This window comes from Podarcis vaucheri (genome assembly GCF_965113315.1).
Source record: "Podarcis vaucheri genome assembly, chromosome: 6".
In the NCBI taxonomy this organism is placed as follows: domain Eukaryota; kingdom Metazoa; phylum Chordata; class Lepidosauria; order Squamata; family Lacertidae; genus Podarcis; species Podarcis vaucheri.
The window spans coordinates 24,521,739-24,548,268 of NC_138764.1; the positions used below are offsets into that span (position 1 = coordinate 24,521,739).

The 26,530-nt window shown below is 41.2% G+C and overlaps 1 protein-coding gene across 2 annotated transcripts in view; it reads right to left on the bottom strand.

Annotated features, from left to right (window-relative positions):
* DENND1B (DENN domain containing 1B) overlaps positions 1-26,530 on the bottom strand; it is a 181,597-nt gene that overhangs the window by 130,945 nt on the left and 24,122 nt on the right. The window lies entirely within an intron of this gene.

Here is a 26,530-nt window from a genome sequence, read left to right on the forward strand (position 1 = left end):
ATATTTATGAAACTCCAGGCATATTTGTTAACACAGTAATAGAAGGTTATTTTGTGGTGTGTGTGTTTTCCATTGCCTTTTACTCTGTGGCTGTTTTAATGCCTTTTTAAAGATGTTATTCCAATATTCATTTTTGCAAAAGGGAATTAAAAGTAGAAAAAATGCAAAATGTTTTTCAAATGTCACATATATCACTGTTTTTTAAAGCAGTTCACCAAGCTTTTTTCCACATTTACAATTTAAAATTACAGGTTAAGAATATCACAGAATACTACACATTCACCAGTTGAAGTTTGGGACCTGCTACATCCAAAAATCATTTGGTTTTATGCAAACTAGCACTGGCTAAAGAAATGAATTTGATAGCTTAAGGGAGGCATTTTTTAAAGTTTTTCTTTCAATCCTAACCACATGTAGGATGTGTACCTGGAACTCCTATCTGGCAGAACCCCCCAATACTTCATTCTGAGGGATGTTCCGTGTGATAAAAAAGTTGTCAAGTAAATAAAGCTTCAGTCTGTAAAACACTTAAATAATTCTGTCTGATACTGTTGTTTTGAAATTTGCTACTACTTCAGTCTTTGTTATATGCAATTATGGTGTGTTATTAGGTAGTAATAAAACACACCTGCATGGGTTAATTGCCACATGAATATATAAAACACAATAGACCCCACAAGATTGAAATCTGTCCACATTTGCTCTAATCCATTCCACAAAATGGAGGCAGTTGGAGGATGGATGGCGGCTAACAGATTGAGGTTGAATCCTGGCAAGACAGAAGTACTGTTTTTGGGGGACAGGGAGCGGGTTGGTGTGGGGGATTCCCTGGTCTTGAATGGGGTAACTGTGCCCCTGAAGGACCAGATGCGCAGCCTGGGAGTCATTTTGGACTCACAGCTGTCCATGGAGGCGCAGGTTAACTCTGTGTCCAGGGCAGCTGCTACCAGCTCCACCTGGTACACAGGCTAAGACCCTACCTGCCCGTGAACTGTCTCGCCAGAGTGGTGCATGCTCTAGTTATCTCACGCTTGGACTACTGCAACGCGCTCTACGTGGGGCTACCTTTGAAGGTGACCTGGAAACTGCAATTAATCCAGAATGCGGCAGCTAGACTGGTGACTGGGAGTGGCCGCCGGGACCACATAACACCGGTTCTGAGAGATCTGCATTGGCTCCCAGTACATTTCCGAGCACCATTCAAAGTGTTGGTGCTGACCTTTAAAGCCCTAAACGGCCTTGGTCCTGTATACCTGAAGGAGCGTCTCCACCCCCATCATTCAGCCCGGACACTGAGATCCAGCGCCAAGGGCCTTTTGGTGGTTCCCTCATTGTGAGAAGTGAGGCTACAGGGAACCAGACAGAGGGCCTTCTCGGTAGCGGCGCCCACCCTTTGGAATGCCCTCCCATCAGATCTCAAAGAGATAAATAATTACCTGACATTCAGAAGACATCTTAAGGCAGCCCAGTTCAGGGAAGTTTTTAATATGTAACACTGATTGGGAGCCGTCCAGAGTGGCTGGGGAAACTCAGCCACATGGGCGGGGTATAAATAATAAATTATTATTATTATAAAATAAAAACCACTAAATATTGTCATGTTACCGGTACTTGGTATTATGATACTGACTTTGCTTCCCTTCAAAGGTCTTACTGGCCACTAACAAATATTCAAAGGATCAATTAATTTTCACACTTCCTTTCTGAAGTGCTCCCATCATTTTCATTTAAGGTACAGTAAGGAGAAGGGGACTTTTCCATCACAAAAAAGAGATGGATATTTTGGTGTACCCAGCACCACAATCCTGAATGTGAGTCTCCTACCCCCTGAGTTGACAGGTATGAAAACTTTTGTTCAGAATTCTTTGTGTACTGGGAAATTGATTAAGTGAACGGAAGGAGGGTGTTGACAAGAAGCAAGAGGCTACATCTTGACAAGGAGGAGGAAGCATAATCCTATTCTGCAGTTATGTACTTCCTCTTCAGAACTACTGAGACCAAATTTACTTTTCCTGGGAAGACTGGTTTCTAGACACCCAACAACGTTAAGTCAATTTTATGCTGATTTTATGGATGAGAGAACAGGAATAGCTAGAAGAAAACACCGTCACCATAGATGACTTGTAACTCACTACACAGCTTAGATCAACATATGCCTTATAACAACTCAAAATATATTAGTGCTGGATTAAACACTTTTCATTTATATTTTTAAGTGACCATAAGACTCACCAAGTATTTGCAACTAATATAGATATTACGAACATTATACTGGTTACAGATTTGCACAAAGTTGCTTCCACATGTGCAAGATATTGCTTCAGGAAAGGCATTCCATAAGACACAAGCAAGTGTCACCACGGGCCCCCCCACTGTGTGCAAATAATCCCTTTCCACTCGTGTAAATAGTGAGGTTTGGATCCAAGCCCCTGGGATTATCATACGGTTCAATAATCTATCCTACTTTCTCTAAGAACAAGTTACTTCATATTTACTGAAACTACAATACACTTATCTTAATTATAGCAAATTTAAGATGGACTAATGGTCAGGGGTCCCCTTTACCCCTTTTAATGGTGGTTAAAAATTAAATCCAACCCCTTCTCCAACCCCTTCCTCAGTATTTAAAATTTTTGTTGTTGTTTTTTTGTAAATGTCTAAACCTGTGTCCAAACATGGATTCTAGGGTGGTGCACATTTTAAAAATTCAAACACCAATACAATATTAAAGCAAACCGCAAAAATCAAAACATAATAAAAACTATAAGTAAAGTTAACATAGTGTCGCAGGTGTCCTCCAATAAAAATTACAGGATATTAATATTAAACTCAAGACAAAGAGCATATGAAGGAAACCTGCTAAAACTAGCCCTCGGCAATTATCTAAACAAAGGAAAATTTACATTTCATATATGTTCGTTACCGTCAATTAATTTTAGATGTTTAAAGGAAACAAAGAATCACAGAATTATAGAGTTGGAAGGGACCACAAGGCTCATCTAGTACAAGCCCCTGCTACATAGCAATCTTGCCCAATGTGGAGCCCAAACCCAGAACCCTGAAAACAAGAGCCTCATGCTCTACCATCTAAGCTTTCCCAACAGTTTTCTCTGCATTAGAAAATATACCCTACAAGAACTGAATGGTTAATGGTTAGTTAAGCTTTGATCCCATTTTGAAATCAGATTTCTACATCTTAGTTAATTAATATTCAAAACATCTTATTTTGGGCCAATATCAATATGGAGTGAAATGTTTCCAAAAAGAGAAATACAAACAGCAAGAGGTCAATATATAACATTTCTAATAAAAAAGCAAGTTAATTTTTTACTGGTAACTTTACTATTTTGTATAAAAATTAATCTTGCACCATATTGTTTTCATTGGACCAGTTGATAAACTCCATAGGTTTTAGAACTAGAAACCAGTTTAGAGGGAAATAAATAGGTTTACTTCAACTTTTCTCTAAGGCTCTGAAAGTGGCATAGCAAGCAAAAAACAAGATGTTGTGCAGACTTGGTCACATTAGTTTTAGGAAATATGAGTGCACACATCCTTTTATTAAGATGCATGCAGATTAATAACATCTGCACGAGCATCTCAACTATTTTTTCTATTTTTAAATGTATTTTTAATACAGTTTCTCTCTCTCTCTCTCTCTCTCTCACACACACACACACACACACACACACACCAACATTCCCAAAGCAGATGCTCAGTTGGGATGCAGTGCAACTAGGCTCCCCATCAAGCTGGGAAGCAATACAACTCTCTCAAGCTGAGCTTTGGCTTCAGAGCAGCTGGCATGGCACACAGCTCACTTTCTAGCCACCAGCTTTTCCAAGACAGACTACTCTCCCTGAGGCAGACACTGAGTTGGGAGAACTGCCTTCTCACTGACCATCAGTTTTAGAAAGGTTGGCAGAAATCCAACTGGTAAAATATCTCTGATCTGTACTGGGAGCAGATGCAGGGTTGTATCAGAAGCCTCTGTGCACAGCTTCAATTCCAAAGTTAGGTGTCTGGAAAAGGATGTACAATTTATACACCACCCTTTGTCCAAGCAAGGTGGCTCACATAGCTTAATACAAACACAAAATTCAAAGAATGCAGTACAATAAATTGCACATGGTAGACAGAGCACACTATCAGCATATATGGCACTTTCCTGAGCACAAGAGGAAAGGTTCCCACCCAGAAGAGCTTACACTCTAAAATTTGAGCCAGGAGAAACATCAGAGAAAAGAGAAGGAAGTGGAGGCAAAAGTAATCAGGGAAAGAAAATGCAATTGTTTACACTAAATGTACTTGAGCTTAGCTAGAGTGGGCATGGGAGTTTGGGGGTTAACTCAAAGGCTCCATGGGAAAAGGTGGGTTTTTAGGAGTGATTTGAAAGAAGTTGAAGAGAGAAGGTTAAAAAAAGAGACGTTGCTTTAAGAGACAAAGAAAGGTGAAGAAGAAAAGCTCAAACATCATTTAGTTGATCAATCACACCAAGTAGCCAAATTTGCACTGGCAGCCAAGAAGCTTCGTTCCAGCTATGTAAATGCACCCCAATCTTAAGTCTTAATGTTATAAATTTCTTTTTATGTTGTAAACTGCTACAGGTTACGTGTATGATTTTAGATGAAAGATTCCTTTTATTCTCTGTCGTCCATTGTAAAGGCCTTTGGCTATATACAGTAAAAATTGATTGATAGTTAAACAATCAATTAGTTACTCATCAATAGACCGCCATTCTGCCTTAAATGGTTAGCGTGTTAATATCACACCTATTAAGGTAAAATGTACTTAACTGCGGACCATGAATTGCTTCTGTTTTGCCCCACCCCCCCAGCATGAGCAACAAACTATGATTTCTAATTTTGCTGTACATCCAAACTAGGAAGCATGGTTTGTTTAACTCAAATCTTGGCTTGACACTATGGTTGGTTTGGAGTGAAACCAATCACTATTCTTGCTCTGGACATAATGCTAAGTAAAGGATATTAGGGTTGTGGCTCCCACTGCCTGGCAGGTACGACTGGAATGGAAGCCTTCTGCACATTCACAGTAACCCACTAGCTATGCTTTTCTGTAATGTGCAATCACTGCCACTGAATGTACCATGCACAGTTCTTCACCTGGAACAAATTGCCGGCCTGTGAGGCTTCAGTGCCTGGTTGGCATCTGTAAGAGGGTTGCAAAATGCATAGTATTTGCCCACCAGTTATGGGAGAAATAGAGGTGTACCAAAGGACTTCAGTGAAAAGTTTCACAAAGTGTATCTATTGTGTTGATCTATTCATTCATTACTTCTGTACCATTTGCAGTTAATTAGTTACAAAAATACCATAGAGTACTCCAGCACTCTAAATACTAATGAGCAAATTAGAAAGGTTAGAAATCACCGATTTCCTGTTTGTCGTTTCAGAACAGCAAATTACATTGGTTACAGTAATTCCTACTGAAGGAACAGTGTAAACCATGGGTAGGCAAACTAAGGGCCGGGCCTGGATCCGGCCCAATCACCTTCTAAATCCGGCCTGTGGACAGTCCGGGAATCAGCATGTTTTTACATGTCCTTTTATTTAAAATGCATCTCAGGGTTATTTGTGGGACATAGAAAATGTTCATTACTATTTTTTCAAAATATAGTCCGGCCCCACATGTTCTGAGGGGACAGTGGACCGGCCCCCTGCTGAAAAAGTCTGCTGACCCCTGGTGTAAGCAGTCTGTAGTCAGGCCAGTTTTTAGCCCAAAAAGATGGCTTTTTATTTTAAAAACACACACATACATTCTGCAACTGGAAGAATTTACTGTTTTTAAACTCTCTTCCAGCAAACTGAAGGGGGACAGTTCTGGTGTGCCGCACTGAACTTTTAAAAGCATATCAGATTAATTTTTAACAGATTTCATATAAGGGATGCACATTATAAGCCAAAAATATTACTGTCAGGCACATCCGACTTTAGGTGAGGGTCTCAGAATCTTATCTCAGGAGGATAAAAGTGGAAGATGTTTTAGTAGCTGAATGAAAAGCTGCCTGGGCAAGTAAGGAAGAAAGCAGTCAGTATTTGCCAAGGAACAGTAATCAAAAGAAAGAACAAGGGCAAAACAGAGTAGAGGAACTTAATATAAAAAAGAGGGGGGTGCAGAGAACCTTAAAGAACACTTGCTATCTTGTCTGGCACTTAAAATATGTTAGATTAAAGACAATATGCAAATGACAGTGCCACTTTAAGACATACTTGAAAGCACACTTTAATGCAAATCATAGACTTGGTGGATTTATGCTCATGAAAAGAATTTTGCTGATGTTATCAGTCCACTCTTTACTATAGCAGTCGTACCTTGTAAAATCAGGCAATCTGTTACAAGGAATATTTGGCCAAAAGAGGTGTGTGTGTATGTGTGAATCCAATTACTCCAATTTTAAAGAATGGATTGAACTAAAGTTATTCTGGTTATATTAGTTGTGTGTGGACAATCTAGGAAAGAAAAACTTTTTTGGGAGAACTTCTATTCAGTTTTGTGGACAACTGAAAAAAAAAGCTGATTTTTCATAGTATTATCAGAGTTTAGAGCAACACTGAAAACAACACTATCATCAGCTTGCTTTCTAGGAAGTTTCTTGTAGCTGCTGTTGTTAAAATGAAAATGCTTCCTTTGAAATGTAAATATAATTCTTGTATGGTGCAATATAATGGCAAGTCAGTAGAGTGCACTGCTATGGTTACTAAAAGGCAGAAATAACTGCCTCCTCTGGTGGCTTCTGACCTGATCCAAGGAGTATGGCATGGTAGAGGAGATCATGAGGGACTGAGATTTATTCTGAAGATGTCTGTCACAGTGTCCTTAGCCTGCAGCAGAGTAGGAAAGAAGCCCTGATCCAGATTCAGAGAAAAGTGGATGGTTGCCCATCAAAACAAATATATATATATAGAAACACATGAACATGACCTTTGATCAACTCAAGCATGAGTTGTCTCATTATACTCTAGAGTGGCTAATCTGTTATCTGCAACATCTGTGATACTGAAGAAGTCCATGATGTTGAAACACATCTGGCAATTGGAATAGTTAATCATTACATATATTAGATTTTTTTTTTAATTCTCCCCATATGCCAAGGAACTTTATATTTAACAATAAATATTTGTACTGAAAATACATGTACTGAAACATTTAGTTTTGTTTTTAAAGCATGTCTCTATGTTCATATGTGATAGTAAAACACGTTATTTTTGACTCTGCATTTCTGTCAACCAAATCAATGATATTTTTATTTAACAATTCCATACCAAACTGTATTACGAAAGTAAACACAAATATAAACATAGATAACTGCCTTCCCCTATGAAGAGTATTTCAGGATTCTTTAAATGACATTTCTTTAATAAACAATATATTCTATAAATAATATTAAAATGTTCTATTTAGCATAATATTTGATTTACTACAATGTATAATATTAATTTTTCATTTACAGCATCCTTGTTTTCCATAGGCTATAATCAAAACAAATCATGGCGTTATTTATTTCCACATTTCATTTTTCTTAATTCATCTAATCTTTCTTCAATTGATCCTATCTTCCCAAGCCATTTTAGATACAGTTGTAATTACCAAATTCCTGGCTATTTATAAAATCAATAAACAAATACCAACCTGCCCAAAACTTGAGTGACTTTCTTTGACCTCTCATTACTTGAGGTCTGTGAGACAATCCTACCAATACAGCTATTTGCCAAACTTTACAGTACCAATAATCTAGATTCATTAATGACATATTTTACCCAAAGACCTCAATGTAATGTGCACATATTTCACCTATTTAAAGGGTTCCTTCCGCCTAGCATCTATGGAAACAAATAATGAAGGGCTGGTTCACATATAATGCTTCCAATCTCTTATGCATAGCTAAGGGCCTGAGAGCAAATTCTCAGATTATGTGTTCTCTTGCCACCCTGATCCAAGATTAAAGGTGTATTTCAGCATTTACATTATCCGGCCAATGATCTTCTCTTAATCCCAAACTGATCTGCTCTTAATCACAGGACTCAAGTCATGAATCAGAAGGATGATGCTGGTCAGCAAATTAGGAACCACTGCTAAAGATACTGCCAACATGAACCTAAGCATGCTTAAGACTTCCAAGTAGGAACAGAGTAAGACATGGGCATAGCCAGGACTTATGTTGGGGGGAGCAAGTAGACAGGATTTATGTTGGGAGGACGGAGCACCCGTCTGTCATCATCCTCTGTCTGGCTCTGTCTAGCATATTCAGAATGAAATGTCTCAACAACAGTTGTTTTAAACTACTTTCTTTTGACCCCAAGTGCTCAAAAAAATCTGTCAATATCTTACCACAATTTCTACTTTTAGTTAAGTATTTTTATTTATTTACTTGATTCAGGGAAAGGCACCTCTCCCCGGTACACCCATGGAGTAAGAAGAGAATATGAAATCTTGCCCACACCTTTTAAAACCTGATTCTGAGATTAACAGCATCCATTTAAGGAGACTTTACACACAACAAAGGTCCATAATATTCCTACAAATATATCAGAAAAGACTAGATAGAGAAGCTGTCTCCAGGCATTCACTGTTGGACATTTGAAGGAGCCTTCAGGAATGTGTGAGACTAGCTCTATCACCTTGATAATGCCCAGGGCGCAAGCAGACACATGACTGGCAGAGTCTGAAGAGACCCACTTCATTGCATGGAAGGTTTCCAACTCAAGGACAGGAATCCTAGTCAATCAGCATTCCCACTCCAGTTGGAAATCCGTCACATAATAAGGGAAGCCCCTTCAGATTCAGCTGATCACTAATAGCCAACTTCCAAATAACTGTGAGCCTGTGTCTCTCCCCTGCCCCACTTTTTTTTTCTTTTTTGGTACTAACAAGACAGATCCAACTTTGAGCTACTTTAATGGAAGGTCAATCCTCTTTGCCCAATATTGTGCTATACCATTTAAAAACAGAATGGAAAGTCACTGGGAGCATAAAGGAAAGCCTGTTTTGCTACAATGCCATTAGTTATGCTACAAAATGAAAACCTTAATCAGGTGAAGGTTCATTGCACAGAAAGTACAAAGATGAAATTGAACCTGCCAAGCTTTTAGCTTGGCTTCCTACAAACTAAGGGATTTCAAGAAACGAATTCCCCAGCTTATCTCCTGGGTTAACAAGTAGGCTTGAAAGACATGCCACCTTTTAAATCTTCAACAAGCAGATGTAAAATTAACTGCACTTTAAATTAAATTAAATTAAATTAACACTTTTAATTTAAAACCTTGAATTTAAAACCTCAAAGTGAAGATTGTGCTTTTTTAAAAAAAAAAAGTCAGGCAAATACTGTACAACTGTCCTCAGAACACCTAATAGTTGGCGACTGGACAGGGACTGCCTGGACACAGGCTGGTAACCTCAGGTAGACTACTGTGATGCACAATATATCAGTCTGCATTTGAAGTTTGTTCAGAAGCTGCAGCTACACTGGGTTAAATGGTAGCCTGCATACTGCAAGGTTCTTGAAAGACCATTCTCACACAGATTCTCCAGACGTACTGTAAAAACCTTTTTATGCAGGCATTTGGTTAGCTGAGATGTTTGGTCACTCTGATGGTGTGAATTTGATTTATTGTTTTTGTGATTTCATTTCTCAGATCGTTTATTATATAATCTGTATGTATTATATATTTAATGATATAGCCCACTATGGAGTTCGTTTTAAAGAACAATAGATTACAATAATCCCCCCACAAGGACACAGATAGTTAAAATGTGGTATGTGGCAATGCAGGAGAGGGTACTCTCAGTAATGGAATTTCATCTCCTCTCAGATATGGTTGGCTCCAATTCTGGTGAGTTTTTAGTGCTAGTGGAAGACTCATTTATTCATTCAGGCTTTTGTGGACCCCACTAAACTGCTGTGCTTCTGGTTTCATGGGGATTTTTTCTCTAGTTCTTGCTCCTGTATTAATAAGCATCGTATATCTGGCTTTTAATGTAATCTGCTCTGGGATTGCTTCAGCAGTGATGCAAGAAATATTTTAAATAAATAATAATAATGAAATAATAGAATTATCACTGCTAATATCCTACAGCACATTGGCTGGTGATGGCACTTATCATTTGGTGCTTAATAGAAAAAAGCTGTGGAGCTGTTGCATGTCTTTTACAAAAGATAAGCATGACAAAGCATGCATAAAATAATATGCACCTAACAGCTGAACATATCTTCTATTTCCGCCACTCAAAGAAGATAAATTTGCTTTAACTGATTTCAACACTGCATTTTTAGATTGTTGTAACCTGAACTGAGGCTTGATGGTAAAGGGTGGATAAGAAATCAAGTTATGGTGGTTGTTGTTGTTCATGAAGCCCAGAATGCAGCAAGACCAGAACTTCAGGAAAAGCACGTAATTCTGACCTCTGAAGTCCTTAACTCAACACAAGATGATGTGCAGGATAGTTACTATAAAAGACAAGGGTGAAAATCCAATACAAAGACTGGTATGCCAGGATAATCAGCATATCTACTGTGTGCTCCACAAGAGCATAGAAATACAATCAGCATCCATGCACTTAATCCCTAAGAGGTGTCAACAATATGTTCATGTTCCTGTGTAATTGTTAATCTAGGTTGCTTTGTGCAAAATGCTCCCTTTCTGTGGAAAATGCCCCTTTTTCAATAGTTTCTAATCACCAAAGTTCTTAAATGTGCACAGCATGAGGCCAAACGTGTGCTCTGTCATCTGAGCTATGATGTGGGGTTTTGATACAGGTGGTATATGCTGTGACTGGGTACTGAGTTATACCCTAATTTATGCTGTTTTGTGGCAACCATTTTTTTTGGGGGGGGGGAGAATCCCCTTCAATTCATTGCACCATGTCTGTGGCTGGTGTAAAGTTGCACTGTCAAGAGGAGTAGGAACAGCTTCTCCTCGTGCCACCCCACATTATGCCTGTGACTCCACTCTCATCCCTTCCAGTGGAACAGTACCAGCAAGGAAGTGTTCCACGAAGGCATGCGAGCTATTTTGCCAGCATATAAATCTTAACAGTAGCATATCTGGCATTCTGCCAGCACAGCAGAGCTTGTACCAAATCCCAGAATGCCCCAGCAGACAGGTCTTCAGTACAGGATCGTGCCCTTCAACTTGCACAATACTGTTAATGGGTTTGCAAGGGGACCAAAACCTGGGTGCTCGGTTCTCCCCATAATCTCTGAAATTAGTAAATGTGGGGTTTGAAGTCAAGCCAAGACAGCTTCCTTGGGAGCTTAGAGAGGTGCCATCAAAGAACAAAGACAGGTGGTGACAGAGTCATTAACCTGACAATAGGTGAGACATTCAGCATCAGACAAGAAAGCAGGAGACTACTAGGATTACAAGGAGCACAATGTCATGACAGAAGGAGGTGAATCGTAGGTTCCCAGTGTGACAGGGAGGATACTGGATGAGGAAGGGAAGGAGTTGTTTTCTGCAAAGGCTGCTGGGAAGAAGCAGCAGCAAGTAGGCAGAACTCCATGCAGCGCTGGCTGGAGGAGGCTGCACCAAGAGACCATGTGCCTTGATTTCCTAATGGAAACACAATCCTGGGTGAGCACATAGAACCCCCTGGAATCTTGCTACCTCTTGGCAGACACTGGGCTGTAACAATACTGTGTTGGTTGGTAGTGCATAACTTGGAAATTTCAAGCCTTTTTACAAAGGGAAATCTAATCATGCTTATTAAAGCATATACAAATGAATTGGAATGACATTCAAATATCAGTGAACTGTAAGTTGTTATCTCAGTAGCGTTTCCATTATAAAAACCTAGAATACAAAACTGAGCTGCAGGGTTTCTTTTTTAAAAAAAACAACAACCTGAAAATCCCTTTTTAAAAAAATAGTTCCCAAAAACCATTTCTTCCTTTTTTATTTTCCTTTCCCCACTAAGGAAATGTAAACCCTCAGTTTTTAACACAGGTAATGCAGGGACACACAAGGGAACTTCACTGACACTAAGAAGCCAAACCTGACCTGATAGATCAATTCCCATTCTGGGGAGTATCCAGGATACCATAATTCAAACCACTCTGATTGTGACATTGCCAACTGTATCAGATTATATTTTGCAGCTTGGTGATTCCACTAGGAATTTAACTTGAGAACCTAACCTTTCTTACTTGCACAAAGAAGTCTTTAAAAGCTCTTCCAGATTTAAACAGAAAATCACAATCAAATTTAAAACTGTGACCATCACTGCTTGTAAATATAAAGAGTGTACTTCAAAGGCCAAGTTTCCTACTCTACCCGTAAACTTCATCTTTTGTCATACTATTCATGTTCAATATTGTCTGACTGTTCAAATATACCAAGCAGTGTCGTGGTTTAAAGACACTTTATTAATCAGTAACTATAAACCTTTTTTATTTTCCTTTTCCATTTTATACCAGGCCTATTTCAATAGCCTAAGAGGGGGAAATACACTCATCAGTCACCTGACGGAGTAATTCAAAACTTAACGAAACAGGGCTAATGGGTGAGAATTGAATTGAAAACACCTTGACAAAGAAAGCAATTTCTTTTCTTCGCACTCCTCTGAAGCTGTGGGTGATCACTGAAATCGAACCATCAACAGTGAGGGGCCATCTGTCCCAAGGGCCTTCCACATGAACACAAGGAAAAAAATTTAAATGCTGCTCCGCATACATTCAAGCATTGATTTATCTATGACAGGCAACATGTAGCTGAAAATCTATGTTTTGACGTACTTCACATACCAGTCTTTAAAGTCAACACCAAACTTCTGATAAGAACAAAGCAAGAAGGCAGGTTAATAGAACTGCTCAGAGAAAAATCAGTGTTACTCCAACAGCTAAGAAACCTTTTAATGGAATTATATCACTAGGCTAAGTTACAGACCTTCTGCCTTATGCAGAGATTCAGTTCACACATCGCTTCTATCCATTGTTACACTTGTACCTATATTTATGTGATATCTGTACATACAGGATTGAGCCAGATTACTGTTCAGCAGGACCAAAAACAAAACAAAACACATGGGTAGAACAATGATGCAGAATGCCCAAGGCACTCAAAACAGCACTAAGTGGCTTGAGAATCACAAAATTCAACAATCCACATGAATACTGGATTACTGTCTCACTGGATATCTACAGAAAGGAGGTAAACTGAATTCTGCACTGGAAACTCATGGATATTTGAAAGAACTCTCAGTAATACTGGTACGCTTCAGCCCACATCACTCACCAGGCACACTGAATATTAAGCTGGATGGCCCTCTTGGCTGGTTATTCCTGTTAACTGGAAATGCTGCTTTGCAAAGTATTTATTTGCTGTACAGCAGATGTGAGGAACTTGGGCACTTCCAGATCTTGTTGGTCTCCAATTCCAAACCCCAGGCAGCAGGGTCAATAATCAGTTATGATATCAGCTGTAGTACAGCAACATCTGGGGAGGGGGGGCACAGGTGCCCCAGTTCTGATCCAAGGAGAGTATCACAATGTTTCAAAGCATTGTGAGCAAAGTATGGAAAAGATTTAGCATATCGGGGGAAAGTCCCAGATAAATCTTCTTGACTTCAAAGTAGCCTCAACTAAAGTGGCTATCTGCTCTAAGAAACTTCAAAGTGTCCTTTAACAAATTACTACTACTGACTATTAGTAACTTTGCTAATGGCAACGTTTTTACTATTTGTAAAAATAGGTTCCAAACTAATGATTTTATAATAAATTGTAGTGGTACCCCTTTCTGATAGAGAAACCCTATTGGAAGGAGTATCTAAATTCTGAGAAGAGTAAAGAGTCTTTTTCTATGTCCGCGAAATGTCAGATTACAAACCTTCTAACATTAGTGCCATTGTGAGAAATTTAATTCAATTATTTTTATTTTTCTGTATATTTGTTTGTTTATTTATTTATTCAGCATTCATATAACCTCAAAAGCCACTTACTTCTATTATTAATGGAAATAAGAAGCTTCAAGTCAAAAACATTTTTTAGATAAAGAAGAGAAGAAGCAGGAAGTCTGGGGCTGTGTGAACTGAAATCTTAAATTAAAATTAAAAGCATAGTGACAAAAACACAGTAAATACCACAGGAGCTGACTCACTGAATGAGGCTGGCAATTACTAGCCAAAGTGATGTTCGTGTTGTGAACAATGATCTTAAATAGCTGACAACAACAATTCCCATATTTTTAGTTAATTATTCCTAAGCATCGCCTTATAAAATATTTCTGCAGTAATGGATAATACTTTTAAAAGTATTTCAACAATACTCTTCATAAGGAGCAGGCATCCTTTAGGATAGAAAACGAGATCAAAACTGTGAACTACATCACAAAAAAGAAGGCTGGATCAGAGACACAATGCTTTCAACTCTCTGAAGAAAACAGTTTTGAAAAAGGGGTTGCTTCTTGAGAAGGCAGAGGCCCCGGGAAGATGCAGTTATTTATATTAATCGTGGCACTTTTGATCCAGAGTAGGTCACTGGGACAGCAGATTCCTGATCCCATCTTCTGCAGTGCCAGTCTAGACTCAGTACTGCTGGAAACTTATGTGAGAGTCATAGCACATGTGTTTCATGTAGAAAGCCCCTGTGGTTAAAATAGAAAAAGAAAACAGTTCTCCAAAAGCAGAACTGGGCAAGGCTACTTTGCCTGAAACCCTGGAGAACTGATGATAGCTGGGAATGGAGAGTAAGGGGCTGGATGTACCTGCAGTCTTGTTTGCACTTCATACTAAGCCAAACATATGAGCACACATGTTTCCAGAAAGGAAATGCCAGCTGCTTTGCTCCTTCCCTGTCGTTCTGTTGCTGCGTTGCACTCAGCTAAGCCATGGTTTGTTCATAAGCATAGTTTGGCATAATGTGACATGCAAAACAAGCCAGTATAAAGCAGCATCATGTGTCCATTATGCTTATTGCAGTATGATTTCAAACCTATTAACCTTATATATACAGTATATATAAATAAAAAGAGTACAGTGGACGCTCTGGTTGCGAACTTGATCTTTGCGGGATGCACGTTCGCAACCCGCAGTGTTCGCAACCCACAGCAGTGTGTCTGCGCATGCGCAGGTTGTGATTCTGAGTTTCTGCGCATGCGCGACCACCAAAACCCGGAAGTAACCCATTCCAGTACTTCTGGGTTTCGGTGGGTCCATAATCCGAAAAAACGCAAACTGAAGCGTCTGTAACCAAAGGTATGACTGTATACTATACAGTGGTACCTCGGGTTAAGTACTTAATTCATTCCGGAGGTCCGTTCTTAACCTGAAACTGTTCTTAACCTGAAGCACCACTTCAGCAAATGGGGCCTCCTGCTGCCGCTGCGCCACTGCTGTACGATTTCTGTTCTCATCCTGAAGCAAAGTTCTTAACCCGAGGTACTATTTCTGGGTTAGCGGAGTCTGTAACCTGAAGCGTATGTAACCTGAAGCGTATGTAACCCGAGGTACCACTGTACAGTGGTACCTCGGTTTAAGAACAGCCCTGTTTATGAACTATTCGGTTTACGAACTCCACAAAACCAGAAGTAGTGTCCCAGTTTGCGAACTTTACCTCTGTCTAAGCACGGAATCCGAACAGCGGAAGGGCACCGGCGGCAGGAGGCCTCATTAGGGAAAGTGTGCCTCGGTTTAAGAACATTTTCAGTTTAAGAACGGACTTCCGGAAAGGATTAAGTTCAAAAACTGAGGTACCACTGTATATACATCTGTAACACATGCCCTTCTATTCAAATAAATATTGGCTTCAGTTCCAAGTCATTAGGATTATAGTATTTTTAAGAAGAGGAAGACAAAAACTTTAAGTTACTGTCCATTTCCTATTGCAAATTATACTATACAGCAGTCCCAGACAACAAGCTCAAAATCCCAGCACTACATTGCATACTCTTGATTGTTGATGTTTGACTTACAGGAAAAAAAGGAGGGTAACCAGTTAGGCTTAGACCAGTAAATCTGAGCATGTGGAATATGTCTATTAACTATCAGCATCCACCTCCATCATTTATAATTGGATTGTGCCTAAGTTCCACAGTACTTATAATGCCAAAACAAGATCAGAGAGAGAAATGTCCTGATTTCTTTTGCATTACAAGTGGGAACAGCTCTCCCCTGGTGTTGCACAATAGCAGTGACCACCCAAAGACCTCTGCATTAACTATGGCCACTCTTCCCACTGCCTGCCAAAGAAACGGACATGAGGAAAGCCCACGATGTAAGCTGTCCTTTATAACTGCCCTAAGGAAGGATAAAATTTCTTACTGAGAAACAAAAAAATATGGAGATTCCAGGGAATAAATTTAGTTGTGTGTACAGATGTTGCAAACTGAGGTATCCGCTTATATGGAATCCCACGGGGTGTTTTAAAGTATGCTCTAAACCCCCCCCCAAAAAAAAATCTGCTTTAGCACTCCTCATACTTCAAACTATCTAACTGGGGAGAGGGAGGGGGGAGAACCCGCGCAAGTTACAAGAAACTAAAGTCCGCAGAAATCATGCCGTCTTACGAGAATTCATGTAACCACACCTGACAATCATTTGCTTGACCCATTTTGAGTAAACAATACGCAGGGTACTTGAAGGGTTTCTTTCCTGCCCTTGTTTTATCCCTACTCTTTGCTGGTCTCTTATTTTACGGTCAGAGGTTAAACTCCTGACCTCTCACCTTTAAGGCAAGTTTTTCTCCTCTCTTGCATAAAAAAAAAGTTTTTCACACTGTGAGCATTTAGATTAGCCCCTCTCCTTTGGAACAAAAGCCACGTCTTTGTATCGCTGGTTTGGGCATGGAGTCCGTACATCAGAGGAAGCTGCTCCTACTTAACATTCACAATAACTGTATTGTGAGGCCCCACTAAAGCCTCGTCTCTCAGTGTCTAGACTTTCACCCAACCAGCCAGAAAAAGAAAATCCTATCAAGCACTCAACTGAAAATTAACTAAGGTACCCTGTTGTGAACCTGATGAAGATGTTATTTGAACATACGGTAAAACTTTCCATTGTTTAATAGAGAGATAGGAGAAAACTTTAAGAGGCCTGAGCTTTAAACAATCATTGGCACTAATTCCCTTATGGGTCAGTACGTGCATTTTATTGGGATGCAGCTACCAGCCCTCTCTGCTCCTTTAAAGTGCACAGAGTACAAGATGACATTCAAACTGCTTGTTATTGAAAATATATTTGCCCCTACTTTATTTAGTCTAAAGTAAGCCATTTATATATATTTTTTAAAAAAGTAAGAGTTTTTTGTGCGGCAACAAAAAAGATTCCTATGGTGAGGCATATGGCAATGGAGCAACCCACAAGCCATAGTGTGCCTTGGTACTGAGGATGCAGTTTTATAGGCATGGGATTTTAATATCATTGATGCTTTAGAAAGAAAATGAAAGCATTTCATCAACTGATAACCACATATATTGTGGGTCTTGAATAAAGTCACCAAGACACACCAATGACATTGTGCAGAAACATGCTTATATTTCTGCCTAGTTTACTGGTAACAATTACTCAGGCTGAGCAAAGAAATTCAATCAGTATCCAGCTTGCTAGAATTTAAAGAGCTCAGGGGCTCTGAATCAAGACACCTTGGTGCTTCTTTGTCTATACGCAACTGTTCTGCTGCAGTGACTACACTCATGCCATCTTCTAGCAGTCCAGCAAGTTTATGCACTTACTAGCAGAAGCAGTAAACAGCAAAAACAAACACAGGATAGGAAGACAAGCAAACTTGAATGGAGAACAGGAAGGCAAATATGTAAGAAAGTTACTTAAAAAGAAATTTGATTCAGGCGTTTCCAGGTTTCAAGTGTTTAAATGTTCTAGAATTAGCACATCTAGCAAACCTTAAATCAACATGAGATTTATGTTCACACATTTACTACACTACTATCAACAGATAATTTTATGAGAGCTAGTTATCAGCTTCATTATACAATGTGTGTCAAAAATATTTGGCCATTCTTACTGCATGCCTAGTCTTCAACATGTTTGATATTGTCCTTAAACACTCCTCCCACACTTTTGGAAGAGGCACAACACATCATAGCACCCTTTCCGTTCAATCTACCCTTCCATTCCCATCACCTTAACAATTATTTAAGAAACACGTTACTCAGAGTGAGCTAGGAAACTCTTCTCTGACAAAGGTCACATTTTCTTGGGAGTTTTCTGTCGGGGCTGCATGCCAATTGTAGGTGGAACTGAAACCTGTCCTTCTCTGAGGGTTTTTTTCCCTGTCTCTCCTCACCTAGCACGGTGGGAGAAAAAGATCACTATTGCCACAGTTCTCAACTGATCACCTGTAGAGAGCTGGTCACCAAGTGTGTGTGTGTGTGTGTGTGTGTGGAGGGAGGGAGGGAGGGAGGGAGGGAGGGGGAGAGAAAGAGAAAGGACAGAGCTGTGCACACTGGCCTTGCTCCCAACCCTCATGTGTTTAGCTGAAGGCCAGAATAAAGCCTGTGTGTACACAACTTTACATGCATTCGGTTCCTGGTTGAGCAGAGAGAACCACACCACCTAGGCTGTATTCTGACTTCCTGTGGATGTTAGAGACAGCAACAGCACTAACAATTGCACCATCCATGCATGTATAGTTTTCATGAGCAATGGTCATGAGACACATGCTTCAAATCTGTGCTAAATTTGGTGCTTAGGATCAGTAATGAACTGGATGGCGATAAACAAATTCAAGCTCAGTCCAGGCAAGGCAAACAGCTGGTCATTTGTCTAACCAAGATAGTGATGTTCAGCCTGGATGGGATGGGATGGAATTGCACTCCCCATGAAAGATCCAGTCTGCAGTGGTGAGACACTTGACTAATCCAGCTTTGTCACGGGAGGCCCATGGCACACACAGTGTTATGTAACCACCAAATACCAAGTATGCCTGGTGCGCCAAACTGCAACCCCTCCCAGACAGAGATAGCCCAGATAAAAAAGAACATAAATAGTTTAACATAAAGTGAGAAGCAGCAAGAAGAAGAGCTAGGAATAGTGGTCCCACCTACCTGCTCATCTATTGCAGGTGGGAAGGGACTACAATTTCCACAGAAGCAGGATGTAAGTCTAACATTTAAATGAAAAGATGCATGGATAGCCTGCTTAGTGCTGGCATCTGAAATGTAGGCCAGTACTTGGATAACCACATGCATGGCTCTTGTGGCCTTAAAAGTCTCCTGCCCCACCATGGCTAGAAGCAGCAAGACCCTCTATACAGGGTGACCTTCCAGCTCATATGGGTAGCTGTTCAGAAGGCTATGTCAGCACAAACCAAACTACCAAGAAAAAGCATAGAACAGAATTTCCATGTAGCACTAAAAATATCCAGGTTAGGATTTCAAAGATTAAAAAGCTAAAATATCAAAGTATTTGAAACTGGGTAGGCGAGTAATTAAAATACAGAAACCTATGCCAAAGTCACACACCCCATTTCCAGTCCTAGTTACTAGTCTAAAATTGTTTGCTATTACCTCAACTTCCTCCTCCCAGGTTTTTGCTATTTTCAGGTTTGACAAAACATTGGTCGCTTACAGGTGATCTGTGTATTCAGCATTCTGATTTGTTTGCACTGATTTTGTCAGGAGGTTTAGCACTATTTAGTGCTAAATTGGAGCAAAAGGCAATTGAATTTTAATCTGATTTAGCACTGAAGAGCAGGTTGTCCCTGGGAAAGGAGCTGAGCAAGCGGAAGACTGCTTGGACCCAGGGGTATAGCATGGGGAGGACAGGAAAATTGCCCCGGGTGCAGAATCTTGGGGGGCACAAACCAGCCCCCCCATGCACCTGGCGCCCAAGCACTCACCTGTCAGCAGGCAGATGCTAAATGGGTGTGGGAATGGAGGGTAAAGAGCACCCTCCACGCCCCACTGGTGCTTGGGTGGGGATAGAGTATGGAGCACGCTCTGTGCCCCGCCTGGCATATGTGTGCCGGTACATCAGCAGCGGGGGCTGGGAGAGGATGCCCTCCATGCTCACCCAGTCCCCACCGCTGATGGGCAGACACTCATGTGCTGGGGGGGGTCAGGGCATAAAGGGTGCTGTTCAACTTCTGCACTCTGCCCCCCCCCAGCAGTGGCAGTGGCTTCTATCCCGCTGGGGGGGGGGGAGCATGCGGCAGCAGCCACGTCCACATGCACATCAAACAGAAAGCAAGGGAGTAAGAGCTTAACAAGATGGGAAAAACCCTTCCTTTCTTTAGCTGGCCTAAAAGGGAGAAAAAACCCAGAGTTGGGTATACTGTTCAAGAAGTGGGTACAATCAGAACCGTGACAAGCAACACAATCCTCTACCAAGTCAGTTCTAATAGCACATTCAGATGAGTTTACTGCCAGGTCAATGCACCAGAGGACTGCAACCTAAGTTTCTCTTGAGCTGAATCCGTGAGCGTACTCTCTGAGCTTTATCACTGGCACAATCCTATACTTAAACCACAGCCCCAAAACTTGTGTGACTGAAAGAAGTAGCCATTATCTCCTGCAAGATGCATTTTTTTACTATCTTCTCATCCCCAAGCTGAACAGCACTTTCGTGGAAATGAGTGACTCAAGAAGGAAATGTTAAGATTAACACTTCAGCACAGTGTTGCTCATGCATCTCTATGGGAGGGCAAGGCACCTACACATTAATAACAACATTCTGCATTTAATTGCACAGGGCGTTATTAAATTGGAGGGATCTAAGTTTCTATTTTTAAAAGCTTACTCATCTGTATCCTCTGTAACTTCTGCTTTGCTGAAATGAGTTTCTTATGCAATAACACATTTAAATTCCTTGTTGACCCCTTTACAAGGCAAGTAAATGAGCAACTATAGCATGCTTAGGAAACTTCATTGGTTTTGGAAGTAAGTTCTAATGACGAGAGGCAAAGTCAGTAGAGATAACTCAATCTATGTTAAGATTTGTATTGACAAAATTATGTTGAACAAACCAGACATTCATTCATTTTTCTAAGGCGTCCTTCATCTGAGGATCACAGGGCAGTTTACAATATAAAAACACAAACATTTGTAACATAGTAAGAAATAAAAATAATACCACACACACATGCACACAATACTAAGAAAAATCACTTGTGGGAACAAGATCCCTGAAGTTCTCATGAACTATCTGAAAGTTACATTTACAGAGATATCTGTTTGTACTGCTATCCACAGAGCATAGGTTCCTAGGTTTCTGTGGGACTTTAGCAAAAGATCACATGTGGTCTATCAGCACCACCTGATTCATTTGTACATGTGAACTAGGCTCAGGGTCATAATTCCCCTGCCCAAGCAATTGTGAGGAACAATTAAAGAAAAGAAGTAAGAGAACTGTTGGTAGAGAACAGGAAGAGAAGCAGCTGCCACCATCCAACAGAAATCTGGGGAGCTCCAGGTCATCATGGAAACAACATGTGGCAAAGCATTGCTCTGAGCCTAAAATGAAAGGATAGCAGGCACTAGAATTAAAGCCAGTAGATTGGCCCCCACAAGAGACTCCAGAAACTCTCCACAGGTTTATTGCTTTATCTCCAGCATTCCTCATTGCAATTCTATAGAACTTTTCGTTATTTGGGTAGTTTTTAACTTTAGCTCTTTCTAGATGACATGGTATATACACTCAGCACACATGCATGGGTTGGGATGACACGCCTTGGCTCTCTCCCAACATACATGTGTTCAGCCTTACACAAGTAGGCTTGTAGGTGTGACCAAGAGCTCTCACATGTGGCCAAGTGAGAGCCACAGAACTGAAGGGCTAAATGCCCTCGGGCCTTGGACTGGCCACATCCACCTTAGAAGGTCATTGGAACTGCTCTTCTGTCTTCATTTCTGGCCTTGGACACAACTTCTGCATTGCTTCTCTGTGCCAATTCCTGCTTTGCTCGTGGCTCCAACACCAGACTTGTTCCCTGACTTTGGCTTCCTGGCTCAACTCCTACCACATTTTGGGCCACTGCATATGGATCAGCTCTGATAGGGCCCCTGCCTCTGCTAGCAAATCAGCTGGTGAAATGCTGACCGTGACCCCCAAGCACTAGCCACAGTATCTTAGGAGCTACCATTTTAAGCCTTCCTATGCAACCTTTTATAGTCAAGGGGAAAACACTGGATTTCCTTTAAGGATGCTGCCGCCAAATAACACTGCAAGATACAAAGTGATTTCCTAGCTTGTAAAAATAATTTCCTTGAACACCATCAAGACACAAACATTCTATGGAAAGGAAAACTGCCCTCATCAGTAGTCTAAATAAAGACAGCTCAAAGCATATCCTTGTTTCTCAAAGAGTGCATTCACAGTGGGAAGTCGTTTTGTGTTCCATAACTGCAGAAATAACTGCTGGATTCCCCCCTCCCTTCTCTTCTGAATAAGTCCTACAGTTGTTAAATTAATTCTAGCACTGCTACACAGGGAAAATTTCTGGCTACCCTGTAACACAGTGCTAGAATTTTCTATAAATTATTTTGAGCATTGCTCATCACTTTTGCTCCTTTTCACTCAAACATGTTCACTGGAATTAAGCAAGCCAATATATATCTGGATCCACACTTCCAGCAAATTAATAATCATGTAACTATCAGAATAGCCTGCAGATAGTAGCTTTGAAAGTAAGTATCTCACCTATTTAGTAATCTAACTTAAAAAGCAAAAAAAAATAGAAAAATAAAGAACTACAGCAGATTACAGGTAGAATTCAACTACGTATTACTCAGTATTAGACCCACTGAAATTAGTGGCCCTACCTCAGCTATGTTCATTAATTTCAATGGGCCTACCCTGAGTAAAACTTACTTGAAGACCACCCTACATATTTGCCATACAATCAGTGCCTAGTTTTATCATTACTCTTTTTTAGGTTTAAGCTCACAACATTTCAGCTAATAAAGGCAACAACCAATTAACATGTATCCGAAAGACACACAATTACACATGTGTGCTGAACTAGGAAGTGACTGAAAAAAGTCACAAAACACATAATAAAAAGGGTGTAACGGGGTAGGGTGGAACAGAATGAGGGTGGGGCGGAGCGGGGTGTGATGGGGCGCAGCATGCTTATACATGCTCCGCCAACTTGTGTGGCACCCATAAGAAATGGTTGTAGACTGGCAAACGTTAACTTTGTTGTATTCAATGAACTACACAGGAAGTCTGCAACTTATGTATTTATATTTATGTCTGCAACTTATGTATTTATATTTATGTGCATGACATTTTTAAAAGAAAAGTTAGAAAGGTAGTGGGAGTCCGGGAAAAACAGCATTGGCAATCGCACTCGCCATTGAACCCAATGGGTTTTGACTATACACAATTTTGGCTTTAGGTGCAATCCACCCCGCATAAATTGTGGTCTTACTGCAGTCTGATCTTAGACGTCTGCACCAGCATATCTGCGTGCATTCCTGTTGGCGTTCCTGCAACACCAGAGTAAGGTCAGGGATTGTGTTGGGTCATCCAGTTATAAGAAGTATCTGTCCAAACAACAAAGCCTTACATTTGAATTCCTCAGTGGGAAGGATGTGCTCTACAGCATTATGGGCATGCTGTTGGCATTCACAGTGCTAGTAGTGGACAATGGAACAATGGAGAAAAGAACCTATTTTACAATAAATTACAATTGGGTTTACTGGATTTACATAACAAAACACCTGTCCCAATCAGATCCTTAGGTAAAGGGACCCCTGACCATTAGGTCCAGTTGCAGACGACTCTGGGGTTGCAGCGCTCATCTCACTTTACTGGCCGAGGGAACCAGCGTACAGCTTCTGGGTCATGTGGCTAGCATGACTAAGTCGCTTCTGGTGAACCAGAGCAGTGCACGGAAATGCCATTTACCTTTGCGCCGGAGCGGTACCTATTTATCTACTTGCACTTTGAGGTGCTTTCGAAATGCTAGGTTGGCAGGAGCTGGGACAGAGCAATGGGAGCTCACCCCGTCATGGGGATTTGAACCGCCGACCTTCTGATCGGCAAGTCCTAGGCTCTGTGGTTTAACCCACAGCGCCACCCGCGTCCCTTTAAAACCAGATCCTTACCATAGCATTAAAGTAATGTTTAATGTTGCAGTGAATCAGAGAGGAAACACAGCATTCCATCCTCTTCAGGGTGTGGGAGGACACAATACAGGCAGAGCAAGACATATATTGCTCTTTAGCAAAATACAGAGCATGCAAACTTGAAAGCAATTAGGGAAAAGATCCTCTTAAGAAAAGAATGTGTTGTAGAATATGAATCAAAGAATTGTGTGCCCAGACTTCACATGCAGGAGGAGTCCTGGGTGCCTTTCTCCCTACCCCATGATCCAGCAAGCCATCCCTGGTTCATAAGCATCACAAGACAGATGTTGCGGAAAGGATGTCATGAGAAGTTCTGTGGAAGAGCACTTTGAATCCTGACCAACACATTTCATTTGAAGAAATGCAGTGCACTAGCTTCAATTCAGCTCTCTATCAATGACTTTGCCTAGCTTATCACAAACATGGGCTTCACCCCAACCCCACACACTTTTGCCATTATAACGTAGGACACCAGAGGTATGCCAGTTCTAGTTCTGAATAGTTTAAAAAATAAAATAAAGCAAAATCATCAGAGGTGGTCACCTCAGGAAAAAATGAGGTGCTATGCCAGAAGCCACATTTGCTTTTTCATATGCCAACCTGTTCAAATATAAGCTTCAAGATGGGGGAGACTATTTTTAACAACAAAAAGAACATGTGGCTGAAAGGAGCTGGAATCTCCCCCCTACACTATAGTTGGGCAGTGCTGTGTTTGGATCAAAGCAGTCTTCTGGGCACACTGACTGGGCTGCTGCTTTCTGCAGAAATGATGTGTGCAAAAGAGAACAATCCAAACTTGTAACATTTGGGAATCAAGGTTTACAAAGCCTTCTGTGTGTTGTTTATAGCTGATACGGAACGGGGGGGGGGCAATGTCTTCTTCACTACAATATATTTGCTCAATTTCTCTAGGACTCCATCACCCCTCCCCTGTCCTCCATAATCTCTCAAGTAATACTGTCAAAATCCTGTTACAATGTATCCACTCTGTTTCTGCTTTTGCTCTCTAGTACAGAGTGGCTTAGAAATCACTGAAATCTTCAAAAATTGATATAAAATCAGCCGTGGTTCTGATCTGCTCGTTCTCGGTGCCATTCAACTCAGTTCCCCTTGGACTCCATGATGCTGTCCCTACTTCCATAATCCCCAAAGCGGCAGGTCACGTACGCAGGAACTTCTTAATCCTGTCAGATAGTTTTGCAAATCCTTCCTTCGGGCAATACTAGGTGACAGACGATGTATATTCCTGGCCCATTGTCTTGCCACCACCGGTACTCAATAAATGTGTATCTATGTATATTTCCCGCTCCGCATATCCCCCCTCCCTCATCCGAAAATGCTAATTAATGTAATCCCACCTTTTCATAATGTATTCATGACGTGTAAAGTATATTCATGATGTAACTTGTGAAACCCAACCTTCCCATAATGTATTCGTGACGTTTCATGCACTGTATTCTGGGACATGGAGGGAAATCTCAAAAGTTCATGCCACCCCTTTCTCGCTGTTCAATCTCGCCTTGAACCTGTTGCGCAATAAACTTGGATCTTCTGCAGTTTGCTCCTGCGTCCGGCTGAGCTCATTTTCTTCCGCAGGGACCCACGGACTTAGTCCGATGAGCTGGGTGGCAGAGTAACCCCGCACCCAGAATTTTTCCGTAACAGTTGGCTGCCCAACGTGGGGCTTGTGGTTCTCCCAAGCTGCTGACTGGGGGCCCCGAAATCTTCAGCCGGCTCCAGGCCATTTTGCCTGGGAAGATCCTTTTGGACCCCCAGCCATCTTCTGGGCGGTAATCGAAAGCCCTAGGAGTTCAGCCGGGGAGCAAAAGAGGGATCCAGCCGGCTTATTCATCGATCCCGGGATCATCATAGAAGACGCGTGAGTATAAGGAAAAAGGAAAATCCAGTGCACTGGTGGGAAGGGGGTGGAAGTCTCCTGGCAACTGAATTCTCTGCCCTCCTCTCTATCGCTCCTTCTTGCCTTTCTCTTGGTCCGGTTAGTGAGAGAGACCGTGGACCGCTGCTCAACCCGAAAGGGGGGTTCTGAGCTCTATCCCTTTTCCTTAAAATCTCCAGCCAGCCGCACCAATTGGGAGCCCGAAAGTAAGACGGAGAGACCCGACTTGAAAGATAGCCGACTCTCTGCAACGGGCATCCCAGTTGAAAGCAAGGGGTTGGAGCTCTCTTTCCGATCTTCCCGAGCGTCCTTTCTAGGGGGCAGGAAGTGGTCTTGCTTTCTATCCCAATCCCAGCCGCACTGGTCGAGCTACATACCACGTGTACTGTAAGCTCGCTTCCGAAAGCAAGGGGGATTTTCGACCCGAAATTCTATCCAGGGACCACCCGATCTGGCACTGCATGGCGCGGGCGTCCAGTAGGGCCCCTTTTCCTGAGATGTGACGATAGGTAGGAGGTTGCCAGGAGGGATAGCCCATGAGGAATTGGGCAGGACCGGCAGAGTGGAAAGAGACCCCAGGTTATAGGAAATAAGG